Raw genomic sequence first — 15702 nt, forward strand, 5'->3', positions numbered from 1 at the left:
TTTAAAATGAGATGTTAATTCAGCTACGAAGACCCATAGGACACCAAACTTAGACAAAGTACTTGCACTTATTTTCCCTTCCCTTCAAATATGTCTGTTTGTCTTGGCTAATTATTTCAGATGAATCATCTAGGCTCACCTTCCATCTCCTCTGGAAGTTTTGTTCGTGATATGTATGAAACAACAGTTTCATGTAATTTTTAATTACATTTCTCTAACTAAAGTGATATTAACTAATCAGAGGGAAAAAATAGGTGATCCACAATACCAAATAATATTAAGAAACCATAAAATCAAATTGAGCTTTAATTTTTTTAAAAATAAAGTGCTTATAGGGGCCGGCCCTGTGGCTGAGTGGTTAAGTTCACACGCTACGCTTCGGCAGCCCAGGGTTTCACTGGTTTGGATCCTGGGGATGCACCTAGCATGGCTCATCAAGCCATGCTGAGGTGGCGTCCTACACGTCACAACTAGAAGGACCCACAATTAAAATATACAACTATGTACTGGGGGGCTTTGGGGAGAAGAAGGAAAAATTTTTTTAAAAAATAAAATCTTAAAAAAAAAGTGATTATAATCACTGTTATACCAAGTCTCCAAATACTTCACATGTCACTTTAAAAAATTAAGATCTATGGAGAGTTTAAAATAGGAAAAGAGACGGAGCAGCTTCTAGCTAAATGAGCATTCTTACTTTCTCAAATTAGTGTTAATACAAACATTAGCATAAAAAAATAAATAATCAATTGAAGCAAGCTGCTAACACCAGTGCTCAATCTACTGAAGTCCCATTAGATTCCTTGCTGGTCTTATGGCTTTTGTCCTCGTTCTTCCCTCTAGTGGAGTGCCCCTGCCCCTGCCCCTGCCAGACATCTGCAAATCTCTCTTCTTCACCATATCCAGGTCTTGGTTCACATGTCTATTACCTTATCAGAGAAGCTCTCTGTGACCTGTTTAAAATACCTTCCCCATCACCCTCTATCCTTCTCAAGACACATATTTTTTCTTCATAGCACTTACCTCTACCAGATACAACACGTGTTTATTTTCTGGCTCCCCTCACAGGAATATAAGTTCCAAAAAATGGAGGGACTTTGTTTTTTTGTTGATTGCTCTATCTCAAACACCTAAACAAATGGCATGATACACAGATGTTCAACATATGGTTGTTCAATAAAATGTGCTCTTATGAAATTGACTCATGTTCTTAGCATTAACTGAGTCTAGGCTGTCAAACTAACAATGATTCAACTATATCCTTTCCAAGTGAAGACTTTCTTGGCTTCTATATTATCAATCTCAGGGTCAGGGTGTGGGGCTACTTTCCTCCTTGTCCCCAAGAATATAAGCTCTTTTGAAGCTAATTTCATTAGCTCAACTACTGGTCAGTCCTCTATAGCCATCCACTTATAGTCATTCTCCTATTATTGCTAACTTTAGCTTCCCCGTTTACTACAATATTTTCCCTTTCTAAAACTATATGTAGTCATTCTCAGTGACTTTCAAAATATATGCAGATGGCCCATCCAACAGCACAGTCTCTTAATTCTTTTCTGTTACGGGTTGTTTTTCTTTTTTTTTTAATCTCTAGGATTTACTTTTATTCTTTCTTAGGATTTCCCTCTCTCTGCTTTTGTTGCCCATCTGTTCTTGCACGCTATCTATTTTATCCATTAGAGTCCTTAGTATATTAATCATAGTTGTTTTAAATTCCCGGTCTGATAATTCCAACCTCCCTGCCATGTCTGGTTCTGATGCTTGTTTTGTCTCTTCAAGTTGTGTCTTTTTACCTCTTGATATGCCTGGTAATTTTTCTTGATAGCTGGACATGATGCACTGGGTAAAAGGACCTGCTGTAAATAGGCCTTTAGTGATGTGGCAGTGAGGTGTGGGGGAGGGGAAGCTTTCTATAGTCCTGTGCTTAGGTCTCAGTCTTGTAGTGAGCCTATGCCTCTGGACTGAGAACTTCACAGTCTTTCTCAGTTTTTTCTGCCCCTTTAGGTGGGACAGGATGACTAGAATGGGCTGGAGTTCGGTATTTCCCTTTCCCTAGGTCAGTTAGGCTCTGATAATACTCCAATAGGTTAAGCTCTGGTTAACTAGTTTCCCCTGAGGATAGGCCTTGTTTAGAAGAACAGAGTGCTCTGGGGTATTTCAGAATGGTCCCCTCTACCCTCTGCTTCTGCACAAGGGGATTTTTCTCAGATATTTACTGTGGAACCTAGTTGAGCTCCTGGAGGTAAATCTCACCTCCAGGAGTGGGGACCCCCCTGTGACTGGGTCCCCTGAAGTTTTAACTATCAGAGTTGTCCCCTCTGAGCCTCTAGCTATTTGTCAGTTACAGTTCAGGCCTTCCCACCCTGGCACCGGTTCCGGAGGAGGTTTCTGCTTATGAGTCTCTGCTCTGGTAAGCGCTGCTCCCTATATTTGCCTGTCTATCTCTCTAATCCTGGGGACAGCAGTTTGCCCTGTGTCCTCTCCTCTCTTATGGATCCAAGAAGAGCTGTTGATTTTTCAGTCTGTTAGGATAAAGTGGTGACTTCCAAGCTCCCTATACTCAGAACTGGAAAAAACTTACTCTTTTAAATTCATCGCCTCCAGAGACTATTACGCAACCTCAATTCACACTCTGGACTAACCCCGGCCCATGTAAGCACTGATATCTGCACTACCTGTGAAATATCAATTCTGAACATTCTATTCAGTGCACCACCTCCTATCCATCCAGCTCACTTAAGCTTGACCATGTCTTTAGCCTCCTAGAAACCTCCAGTGCATTGTCCCCCCTCACACACACACACACTACTTTTTAATTATCTATATTTACTCCAATGTGTACCCAGCTTGGATTTCATGGTCCATCATTGTAAGCATTCCTTTTCAAGCACAATCAACCGCCTTGGCTCCCATCTCTCTCTGTTGAACTCGCTTAACAAAATCCCAAACCTGCTTGAACTCAGTTATGGTTCTTTGTGCAGAAACCTAAGCAACTTAATAAAGAAATATGATTAGCTGACTGATTTCTCTTTAAATCCATCACTACAGACCACAAATGAGTGTTCAAGCCTACCTGGCAATCCTACTATGCTTCCCTAGGAGGTTCATCTTTACATTCTCTGAGGTAAAAATGTCATTTTTTTCCCCTGTGATCTCAAACTCCTCACTCTAGCCATTTTCAGCAGAAGATCCTACTCTACAATTCATTGTGAGTACAGAAACCATCAGAGAGGATTGACTTCATTTTCATTCCAACAAATGTTCAAATCTCTCTGCATCTGTACTCACTCCCCAGCCTCCTCTCTTAAAACTGAGTGTCATTTTTCCTATTATGTGCAATTCTAACTTTTGACACCTATATTTTCTCTTCTGCTCAATATTTTGCTTCTTCGGTTATTCCATTTGCTATTTGTCAACATATTTAGATACAAATGTATGGTAAACGAGGACCTCAACTCAAATGTTACTTTTGCATCTCAAATTTATCTCGATTCCATCTTTTCTACATTGCCAAAGCTACTCTTCTAATCCTAACAGCCATTATGTACTAGAATAGCTTTCCAAGTGGAGAGCTAGAGTGTGGAAAGCCACTTCCACCCTTGCTATTACTATCCATTTTCCATTCCATTCCATTTCCCAACAATCTTGTAGAAAGTAAATCAGATTATGCCATTCTTTGGTCTAAAAAGTTTCAATGGCATTCTCTTGTGTTTGGAATTAAACCCCAAATGCTTTCCATTGGCCACAAGGTTCCAGAGCAAAGGGGGTTCCTTGACTGTCTCCTCAATCTACTATCAACTTCCCAGTCACAATGTTTCACTTATACTTGCCTCCTTTAGTTCTTTGCAAGTAGGAAACCCTTTCCTACCTTAGAGTCTTCGCAATTGTTCTCCTTCCTGCTCTTCCCATGGTTCTTACAATAGGCTCCACTTCATTCTTCCAGTTCCAGCTCAAAGAAGCCTTCCCTAACCACCCTACTGCTCTTTCCATTTAAGCATCTCTCTTTACTCTCTCTGACATTACCCTACCTTTTCTTTACAGAACCCATCCCAATTTGTAACTCTATTTCTTTATTATCTGTCTCTTTTCTTCCCCTCCCTTAAACTAGAATGTCAACTCCAAGTGAGAAAAATCCTTTTCCATCTTTACACTGTTTTCCATGTACCTAGCCCAAAGATAGGCATATAAAGAGCATCCAAGAAATACTTGAATTAATTCTGCAGTCTGTGGACTAAATATCGATTTAACCAACTCAACTAAAGTATATATTGTATCCAGCAGAAGTGGGATAGTAAATAGTAGCCTCTTGAAATCTTATAAGGCATGAGTTAACTGACCTGCATCCTACTCAGTTAGTAGAAAACTTGGCTGCACCCAATTTGGATTCATTTTTTAGAGTCCTTCAGGGACACTCCTGACAAGGGACACTAAGGTTCTTCATTTGGGGCAAGGGTACCCACTTATGGCTGGTGCAGATTCTTTTGTACTGGTGAACAGGAGGTGCTTGAGGAGTTGAGATAGCCTGTGGTCTGAGTCAACTGCAGACTTCGGGTTTTATGGCATGCAACTGCTCCACTGTGGAGGATTGCCTGCCAATTTTCTTTTAGGGAGATTCCTTTTGTATTTAGCTAATGCTGAAGACCTTAGTGGGTCAGGTTTCTTTTTAAGTTGTCAATTCTTCTGGACTTCTGTTTCTTAGCAACAGCTGGGACTCTGCCCATCCTCATTGTTCTCTGCTTTGGCCTTAAAGCAAACAAGAGAGTGAGTATGGCAGCTTGTAGTTTGCCATTTAGTAATATCTCCAGACACACAGTGCATTCCAACCCTAGGGACTACTGACAGACACTGTGAAGGATCATCCACTTTTGTGAGGCATGGAAGGGGATGGACAGTGGAAAATATTTTGGAAGGAGCTGAGGAATTAGAGTCCCTTAATATCATTTGCTCCTCCTTGTGAGTCCTATATCTATTACTAAAATTTCACTTTCTGGCATTCAACGTAAAATCTTTGGTGTTAGAAACAAGGTGGCAAAAAACTTATTTTGCAATTAAATGAGCCCCTTGAGTAATTTCTTGACCTGGTTATATATTCTCAGACCGAAGGCAAACTGGCTGCCAATAATTGTCAAATTTGCTAAATTTGGCACAAATTGTCATATTCGCTCCAATCTACTTTCATTTGAGAACTTTGTTTAGAATTCCTCTCTTTCCTAATGTACTTTTCAAAACTCCACATGTAGTAACCGATGCACTTCACATTTTTTATATTTGGCTACTAAGTTCTCTAATGCCCTACTTCAGTGCTATATAGTCTGAGTTCTAAGACAGTGTTGGAGAAAGCTGTGTAAATGATTTACTATTTCACAACACACACACAAAAAACAAGTTCCCATTTTAGGGCAGGAAAGTCTTTATTGCCTGCTACTCTACCTTGATTCAGCCAGTTTCACTTTCTCTGGGGTTTGTTATTTCCAACCCCATTCACAGTCAAACTGGAGCAGGACTCTTCCAGTTGCAATTGGCTGAAATTCACTTAAACTTGTTTAAGCAAAGACATGAAATTGTATTATGATAAATAATTCAAAGATACGGAGCAGCCTCGACCTTCTCAAAGGACTGAGATCAGGAACTGGAAAGCTCTCAGGAACCAAGGCGGTTATTATATCTGTGTCTGATATGTCAGCATTGCTTCATGAAAGCATAGACTCTGGATTCAAACTGCCTAGGTTTTATTTTAGCCTTAGCACTTACTTAATTTAGTCAAGCTTCTCACTGTCCTTACCAATAAAGTAGGGATAATAGTACCAACCTCACAGAGTTAGAACACTTAGAACACTGAGTGACATGGTAAGTAATCTGAGATTATTCTTGTTCTACAACACGCTTCTGAGTCTCCACATGCTGCCAGTAGGGGTTGGCCCCGTGGCTGAGTGGTTAAGTTCGCGTGCTCTGCTTCGGTGGTCCAGGGTTTCACCAGTTTGGATCCTGGGCGTGGACGTGGTACCGCTCATTAGTCCATGCTGAGGCGGTGTCCCACAGAGCACATAGAAGGACCCGCAACTAAAATCTACAACTATGTACTGGGGGAGTTTGGGGAGAAAAAGCAGAAAATAAAAAAAGAAGATTGGCAACTGTTGTTAGCTCAGGTGCCAATCTTAAAAAAAAAAGACTTCAACTCGTTCAAAATTGGGTTTCTGTTTTTCCCCTAATTTTTGATTTTTAAAAATTGGGGTATAGCACATGCACAGTAAAGTTCACAAAATTTAAATGTTCAGTTTGATGAACTTTTTCATATGTATACACTCATATCACCACCACTCAGATCAAGATATGGAATATTCCCATCATTTTATAAGTCTTCCTTATGCCCCTTCCAAGTCAATACCCATGCCCAGAAAGGTAACTATCATCCTGACTTCTATCATCATAAATCAATTTTGTCTTTGAATTTCATATAAATGGAATTATATAATATGAATTCTTTTGTCTATTTCACTCGACACAATCCATGTTACTATGTGTAGCAGTTTATTCCTTTTTATGGCTGTGTATTCCATGTATGAATATAATTCACTTTGTTCCAGTTTGAGGCCAAAATGAATTGAACTGCTATGAAGATTCTTATACAACACTTTTTGGGAGACACTTGTATTCATTTCTTTTGAGTATACACTCAGGACTGAAACTGCCGAATTACAGAATAAGTTTAACTAGAATGTACACTGCCTGTCAATTTTCCAGAGTGGCTGTAACCAATTTACACCCCCACCAGCAATGATACTTTCAGTTGCACTATAGTCTTCTTTTTTTCTTAGAAAGATGAAGAACATGGCCTTTCTTCTTTTTTTTTTACTTTTTATTGAGATTATGATAGTTGACAACCTTGTGAAATTTCAGTTGTACATTATTATTTGTCAGTCATATTGTAGGTGCACCACTTCACCCTTTGTGCCCACCCCCCACCCCCTCCTTTCCCTTGGTAACCACTAATCTGTTCTCTTTGTCCACGTGTTTAATTTCCTCATATGAATGGAGCCATAGAGAGATTGTCTTTCTCTATCTGGCTTATTTCACTTAACACCATACCCTCAAGGTCCATCCATTTTGTTGTGAATGGGACAATTTTATCCTTTTTTATGGCTGAGTAGTATTCCATTGTATATATACCCTATCTTCTTTATCCATTCGTCAGTTGATGGGCACTAGGGTTGCTTCCACGTCTTGGCTATTGTGAATGCTGCTGCAATGAACGTAGGGGTGCATGGGCCTTTTGGAATTGGTGATTTCAAGTTGTTTGGATAGATACCCAGTAGTGGGATGGCTAGGTCATACGGTATTTCTATTTTTAATTTTTTGAGGAATCTCCATACTGTTTTCCACAGTGGCTGCACCAGTTTGCATTCCCACCAGCAGTGTATGAGGGTTCCTTTTTAGCCACAACCTCTCCAACATTTGTTATTTCTTGTTTTGGTTATTTTAGCCATTTTAACGGGTATAAGGTGTATAGTCTTTTTTTTAAACAGGAATATAATATAATCAGACTATTATGCTAGTCATTTCTTAGTTCTGCAAACGTATTTTATTTGAAGCTCTTTTGTTGTTGGCTATAAGTAAGGCTTAGTTTAGGCTAAGTTGTTAAGTAGAATAGACCCTCCTCATTCATTAGCACCCTTACCAAACCACAATTCCCATCCATTAAGATTTCACTAAAAATATACTACCTAGCTCACCTGCCTTTATTAACAGGGCTTCTCAACAATGGCAGTATTGTCATTTTGGGCCAGATAATTCTTTGTTGTGGGGGGCTGTCCGGTGCACTATAGGATCTTTGGCAGCATCCCTGGCCTCCACCCAATATATGCCAGTAGCACCCCCCACCCCCAATTCATTGTGAAAACCAAAAATGTTTCCAGATTTTCCCAAATATCCACAGGTGCAAAATCTCTGCCTGCCACTGCCCCATTAATAACCACTATTTTCTAAATATTCCAGCCTTCCACACTTCATTTAAACTGTTATGAGTCAAGCAGTTGTTAATACAATGATGTCCCTAGTTTTTCAATACTAATGGCATATTAGAATCATCTTTTAAAAAGGAAAGCTTTTAAAGAAGGCATATGCCAAGGCCCCACCTCAGAACAATGGAATGGAATCTCTTGAGGCAAGGCTTGAGCAATTTTATTTTAAAGCTCCTCAGGTAATTCTAAATTTTGGCACAGCTGAGAACTACCTTCTTAACGTATTATTCTCCCCAAGAATATACGCTTTAAAATAGATTTCTACCATTGAATTTTCAAACATTAGTAGAGCATGAGGCATGTATTTGGGGAGTAAAAGGCTCACAGAAACCTCAAATCACATCAATTAAGTGACCACCTATAGCCCATAATTACAAACAGTGATATCTAGTGTTTGGTTCCTGACTGAAAAAGAAAATGATTAATATGTGTTAATCCTTCCAGCTAATTCGTACAGCTAACTCTAATATATTCAACCTCTCTCAAAAGGACATTTCCCATTGTCTCTGAAACATCTTAAATCTTTCACCTAAACAAACAAATAAAAACCCACAACCCCCCAAAAAACAAACAAAAAATTCATATTCCCTCCCAAGTCAAAGTCAAACCATGTGAAAGAGAAATTTAGACTCATCGATTCCATTTCTTCATTTACCACATCACACTCCAATCTGGCTTCTCGTCCCATTAGTCCAACAAAATAGTTCTTGCTAAGGTTAAAAGTGACTGCCATGTTACTAAATCTAATGGATATTATTCAGGTCTTATTTCAAGTAACTTTTCAACAGCATTGGACACTACTCACCACTCCTTCCTTGAAGCACTTAAGCCTTTGTCCTCCATTGCACACCACCTTTCTGACATCTGCAACTCCTTATCCAGCTAGCTCTATCTAGCCAAAAATTGAACTTCTTCATTGCACATTCCTAGGTTGTCTTCCAAGTCTATCACATGTGTGCTCAAGACTTTAATTTCTCCCTACGTATTTAACAGTTGTTTTCAGTCTAGATCTCACTTCTCAGCTCTAGACTTCTATCCAAAAGTCTCCTGGATGACTCAAAGGCATCAGAAACTCATTAAGTCCTAATGATATTTATACCTACTCATCTCCAACCATATTCATTCAAGTGGATGTCATCATTCAGTTCCATTCCATTCCATTGTATGTACAGCTTCCCTCCTTTTCCTAACCCTGAATCCAATTGCATCAACAAATCCTGTGGACTTTTCCTTCCAAATCTACTCTCCTTCTCAGTACCGCTACCCTGCTTCATCAAGTTACTTCTAATCTTTTACCCGCTGTACCTGCCTAATTCATTTAAGAATATTGTATCTAATTTGACCTGCCTCTAATCCTTTTTTGCAATTTACAGCTGGAGCAAAATTTTCAACCTGCAAATCCCATCATTACCACCCGATTTAAAATCTTTCAAAGGTTTCCCATTGTTTCAAGAGAAGAACCTTACTTCTTTTCCTGGCCTTTGGGCCCTGAATGGCCTAGCCTCTATGCAGCTTCGTCTTCCTGAGTTCTGTCTGCTCCAGCAGTACTGAGTTTCTTGTAGTCCCTTATAGATAAGATGGCAATGTAATCGATCATCCAAATCACTTCAGAAAGTAAAAAAAAGTCTATCCTTGCCAAACTGGGATGTAAACTGACATCTTTCTGGCCCCAGAGTTTTTGCCCATGTTTTCTTTTACCTGGAAAGGAGCTCTTCACATCCCTTTTGTCTGTTTAATTCTTCAGTTCTCTGATCATGTCACTTTCCTAAAGGACTTTTCTGACTAGGCTCCTCCGTTGTGAATTCTCACAGCACTGTATGCTTCTTCATACCATCTTTCTCAGTTCTGACTTTGCAGTGATTGCTTTCTGCACTAGACTTTAACTCTTGAAAGTATCTGTTTTTGCTCTACTCTAATTCCCCTCCTCCACCCCAGCAGAGTGTCTGGTATGCAATTTATTGAATGAATGTCAACATAATAAATAGGGAACACAGAGAGTCTGTGTTCAAAGAGCTCATAATGAAGTATGGAAGAAAATGGTTTATTACAATACAAAGACAAGCTGCACTTACAGAATACACAATTTGATGTCTGAAAAGGGAAGTGAGAGGGCTGCCGGTCATGTCCCACAGGGTGTCAGTCCAATTGGGTCAGGGCACTCAAAAGTTCTTGATGACTTACTTAAACAAACCTACAAGAGACTGATTCACAGGATAGACAGACTGTATCCATTAACAATGAGAAAGATACCTTTCCAATGGCCTGAAGAAATACGTAGCTAGTATCAAGTGTCTGCTAGGAACGATGGGAGGCGATGCTGGGGTCAGAGAGTGAACAGACTAAGTAATTAAAATATTATGTATGTATGCAAATATATGTGGTATATTTAAATATACGTATTTAAAGCAGGAGAGTGCTTTCATTAGATTTCAAGTCTGAAAGGAGCCTACAGGGTGAGCTGGAGGAAATGATAAGAAAATAGGGTCCAAATAAACAAAGTAGTGGGGATTAAGAAGAAAGGCTGATGACAACAGATACGAGGTAAAATGGGCAGTAAATAAAGGATTTGAGGGGAAGGAAGAGTGACATAGCATCAAGACACCAACTTGATATTTTGAGATTAGCTACTTAACTTTTTTCTTACTCTGTGTGCACACTTAATTTTGTAAGTAGAGGAAGTAGAATCTTTGTGTCCAGACTTGAATGTCTATTAGCTTTTATACATAGCTGCCTCTTAGTATCATCTCTAAGAACTTTCCATTTAAAACTTAATTTATTGTGATTCAAGAATTTATCAGTAAAAATCCCAATACAGTGGCCATAAGAGAGGTGGATGAGCTGTTGGTGGATATCAGAACAATCTAGGATATTTTTTCAAACACTACCTAGAACCTATAAATTCTGCATATCAGGAGAGGGGAGGAATGAGAATGTCAGGCATGTGTAATTAGGAAAAAATTTCCTAGGTGACTGACTCCTGCTCCCTGCCCAACACTGGGAATGACAGCTCCTCTCCTATAATTTTCATGATTAAGAAAACAGAAAATGTATAATACATTTTCAGTGTAAGGTGACTTAGAATTTCATGGGTGCTATTTATAGAGGACTTCGTAAATTTAAGTATATTTGGAAAGCTGTTCCTCTGTTTGGCAACATCCTGAGGGATGATGTCATAGGTTGAGATTCTAGGGTAGTTTAATACGGTCCTGATTGTTTCAGCAGCTTCTAGTAGGCAAATCCTCTAATTAACAAGAACTTAATTATGGAATTCAAATCCCATCTGGGCATCCAAAACATTAACAGAAAAGTAAGAGTTATCATTGTCTTTATGTTACACATCTCACAATTCTGGATAAGTGGTTCTCAATCTCTCCCCACCTAGTAGGATGTGTTAGAATTAAGGACTCACAAAGTGCTGTCCTTGATTTCATAAAAGCAATATAGTTTCCAAAGAATATGAAATGTCCCAAATGGGAAATCAGCTAAGAATAAAAACTTCCTGATTGCTGTTATTTTTCAGAGATTTTTGCTAGTCATGTGTTGAGATTATCAACTGTTTGTCTATTGTTTTTAATACTCATAGGTAGAGATAAAGACAGTTTATTCAAACAAAGTGAAACTGAGAATTTAACTACGCAGATAACAAATGGTCAAACAAATACTTTTGCCTTATTTATCAACTGACTTTAAAAACTGAACTGGCAAGATTGTTCCAATTTTCCACTTACCTTGTATTTCTCCACATTCTCAACAGTCATTCTAAAATCCTATGGAGTTATAAAGTATACTACGATTTTACCAGAAATATAAATCTCCAAGGTTCAATATTTTATTACAAATTTGGCAAGATTTTTTTTTCTGCAAAAAAGTGTCTAGGATTTATATGCAGCATATCTCATCCAAATGGCAAGTCAGTAGTTAAAAAACGTGTGTCGTGTGCTTTCAGAAAACATATAAAATAGATTAAGAACATACAGTAGTTCTTTTTTGTAAGACGACAATAAAAGGTAGTATAGTTACAATTAAGGGCTCTTATTATCTCAATCACACCTCTGACCACAAAATTCTTTATCTGCCACAGTTACTGTTTTTCTGGGGCTTTTATCTTTTACTTACCACTCTAGCAATGCAAAAAAGAAATTAGAGGCACAGGAAATTCCTATCATTAAGGCACTTTTATCATATTTTTAAAACATATTAAAAATTAGCACTTGGTTCCTACTTTTAGGCGCTTCAGAGATGGAGATTTCTATGGTCTTGTTATTCCTCACAACCCAGCACTACAGTTATTTAATAACTAGGAAAAAAGCAAAGAAAAAAGAGGCGGAGCACAGATCACTTTGCAAACTATGGTAGTTTTCCATTTTGTTTCCCTCTTCCGTTGATCACTGACACATTCTTTTTCAGTAGCCCATGTGTACCTGCTTGCCTTCCCCTACTCCCCAAAGGTGAATATACCCTTCCATAAAATGAACTCATATTTGGAGTTATGTTTTGAGATCTTTTTGAATCAAACTGTTTCAACAGCTGGTAGATTAAAACGAATATTTCCACATGCGAAAAGAATTATTTTGGGAATGCAGCTACCCCATTCAAACTCATTGAACTCGGAAGTCGGGCCTTTACACCAAATCAAATAACTGAAGAATGGGATTCGAAAGTTTCAAAAACTATCGTTAACCCAGAATGATTCAAGACTGATCTGTGGACCGGAAAAAATAATGAAGTGCAAAACAATGTTGATCCAAAAATAAAAAAACGCTTTCAAAAAGAGTGAAGAGGGACACCACCACGCTTGAAAAGACAGAGTTTCCATCCACACATCTCTAGGCTTGTAACTGCGGCCCGCAGTTACAGTTACGAAACAAACCGTCAACTAAATTGCAGCACGTTAAACATGGACAGTCACCAACGTCCCTCGAGTTGCTTTTTTGTTGCGATTCGGCACCGCACCCTCCACCCGTCCTCCAGGGAGGGACCTAGAAAGGTTGTAAAAGTTTTTTCTGAACCCACAGATGAATCAAGAAGTGTCACAGGATGTCAACAACTTCGTCTCTATTTTCTCTCCGTCTCCTCAGTTGCCCCGCCCTTAGGAGGCCTGAGGCCCCAAGGGAGCCTCTGTCGCAGGTCGCCTAAGAGTAGGAGGCGGTCGGAGGTGACCACAGTTGCCCAACAGTTGGGGTCTCAGGCTGCCTGGTGTGACGCAGCGGGTCCCTCTCTGTCCCTCCGGACAGGCACTCAGACGGGGCCGGGGACCGGAGAAAAGATGCGGGCCGAGGCCTGGGCGACAGGACACCGTGCACGACCCGGCTCCCTGGGCTAATCCAGCGCGACCCTTCTGCGGTTCCTCGAGCCCCATCACAGTCTTCAGCATCTCCCCATGCCCCTGCTTCCCCGGTTCCCTCTCAGTCTCTCCACCGCGAAGTCCTTGCGCAACCGTCCCGAGTGACAGCAGCGTCCATACCCGCACGGAGCGAGCCTGCAGCTCCCACTTCCCGGAATTCAACTCCGGCTGCTAAGAGAGGGCGCCCGAGCAAAGATCAGCAGCCCACAGCTATAGCCAGAGTCCAGCGGGCTCCGCGCCGCCGGCGTGCGCGCTCCCATCGGTGCGCGTGCGCGCACTCGCTCTCCGCCCCGCCTCAGCACCAATCGCTTTCTTCCTACGCCCCACGACTCCCCAACGTAGCCCCTCCCGCCGCCCGCGCGCCAGCAGGAGGGGGTTCGGCGTGCGCGCGCCCGCCCGCCCGTCAGCCCGCCTCGCGCCCAGTGGGGAAGGGGAGTGAGCTGGGGAGCTTACGTCGCGCGGGAGGCGGAGGCGACGGCGACCTCGGTGGCGGCGGCGGCGGCGGCTACGACGGAGACGGTTGCGCTCGCTCTCTCGGCGTCATGGCGGCTGCCGGGAGCCGATAAGCGGCGGGAGCGGGAGCGCGCGCGTGCCTGCGGCGACGACGACGGCTCTTTACTTCTGGCTCTGGCTGCCCTCGCCGTTGGTGCTTCAATAATGAATTGATTGTTGGATCCGCTCCGCAGGGGATCGCGCGTTGGTGCCGCGGGCCGGGGCTTCCCCTTCCCCGCCGCGTCCTTCCCCGTCCCCCTCCCCCTCCCGGACTCCTGCTTACCCCGAGACGCCCGGAGCCCGAGGACTCACTCGGCGGCGGAGACCGCGGGCCCGGGCGCGGGGGAGGCCGCTGATCGGAGTGGGCTCCCTCCGCCCCGCGAAGCCTGCACGTCCGCCGGTAAGAAAGGGGGCGGCGGGCGGGTCAGGATGTGGCGGGCAGGACGGGAGCCGGCCGGGCAGAGGGCGGGGGCGGCGCGGTGCCCGGGCGGCGGCCCAGCGGCCGGGCGCCGGGCGAAGGCCGGGACGGCTCTGCGAGGGCCGGCGGCGGCGGCGGCGGCGGCGGCCGGGTTGGGCGCGCGGGGGGCGTGTGAGTGGCGAGCGCAGGCCGGTGCCGCGGAGCGCATCCCACCGCTGGGCGGGCGGGCAGCTGGGCGGTGGAGCCAAGGCCTCCTCGGCGTGGGCACCGCTGGGCCGCGAGGGCAGAGCTGCGGAGCCCGAGCGGCGAGCCCTTGGCCGGCGCGTCGGTCCCGCCGCGACCCGGCCTCCCAGCACGTGGGGAGCGGCGGGGAGGGGGAGGGGGCGGCGGCGGCCCGGGCGAGCCCGGGAGGGCGCGGAGCGGGTCTGCGGGAAGTTTGAGGCGGGAAGAGAGACTGCGGGACGGGGATGGAGGCCCTGGGAGGGCCGGGGGTGGGAGCGTGCGTCCGGATGGGAGACTGATTGGAGCGAAGCTGCGATGGACGGCTGAGGGAGGAGGAAGGTTTCCAGCCTCCTTTCGAGGACCGCCTCGGAAACTTAGCAGGAGCCGGGCTGCTGCTGAAAGCCGGGCCGGGAGGAGGGGGGACAGGGTCGGCGACTTGGGGAAGAGTCATTGTTAGGACGCGTGAAAGGCCCGAGGAGCTGCGTGTGCTCGCGGCTTCCGACCTGACGCTTGTGAGAAGGGTCTCAGAAAGAGGACTGACTCGGAGAGGGAAGATGAGGGGAAAAAGGAAGTTACAATGTGCAGAGAAAGCCATTTTGAGGGGCGAAAGGGAGGTGAAAAGGAAAGAACGAAACGAGGAGTGAACTTTCTCAACGCTGACAGAGTTTCGGGAAAGAGGCGGTTTGTTAGAGTACCTAGATTTTTCAAGACTTAATTGTTTAATAGTAAAGCTCTTTGACTAGTTGGAATTAATATTTAACAAGAGGAATAAATGTTGCGTGGAATAGTTACTTTTTGGATAACCAGTTCTTGCAGAGTCTACCGGCTCTTAGTTTCTGGAGAATTAAAATCCCGATCTAGATGCAGTGTTTGCTGTGATTAAGTTGGCAACAGCCTATTTCCCCTCTTTTTTGTGGAATGGAAATAGTCGTAGGAGTGAGTTCTCTTTGCTGAGGTCGGAGGACAGCTCTGCTCTCAGTCGGCTATCTCGGTACTTTCTGGCTGGGGAAGGATCTGACGTCTCCTTCCCCCGCTTCTTCCTCTCCCTCCCCTGCCAGAGATCTCCTTTGTTTATTCGCGGATGGCTTGTAGGTGACTCTCCAGTGTTGTGCTGAAATCTTTGAAAGGTGGAAATGCTGTGTCTTGGTCCATGATTTCTGCCCCAAACCGCTTGCTTAAGAAATCATAGTGGATGTTCATTACCTTTTTTT

At 43.2% G+C, this 15702-nt stretch overlaps 1 protein-coding gene across 2 annotated transcripts in view; it reads left to right on the forward strand.

The window, feature by feature from the left end:
* Positions 1-13812: 13812 nt before the first annotated feature.
* Positions 13813-15702, forward strand: part of CHD1 (chromodomain helicase DNA binding protein 1) — a 78988-nt gene continuing 77098 nt past the window's right edge. For both annotated transcript variants that reach the window (XM_014867161.3, XM_014867171.3), the window contains exon 1: positions 13813-14251. The gene's annotated coding sequence lies outside the window, so the exon portion shown is untranslated. The remainder of the gene's footprint in view (positions 14252-15702) is intronic.

This window comes from Equus asinus, chromosome 9, assembly GCF_041296235.1.
Source record: "Equus asinus isolate D_3611 breed Donkey chromosome 9, EquAss-T2T_v2, whole genome shotgun sequence".
In the NCBI taxonomy this organism is placed as follows: domain Eukaryota; kingdom Metazoa; phylum Chordata; class Mammalia; order Perissodactyla; family Equidae; genus Equus; species Equus asinus.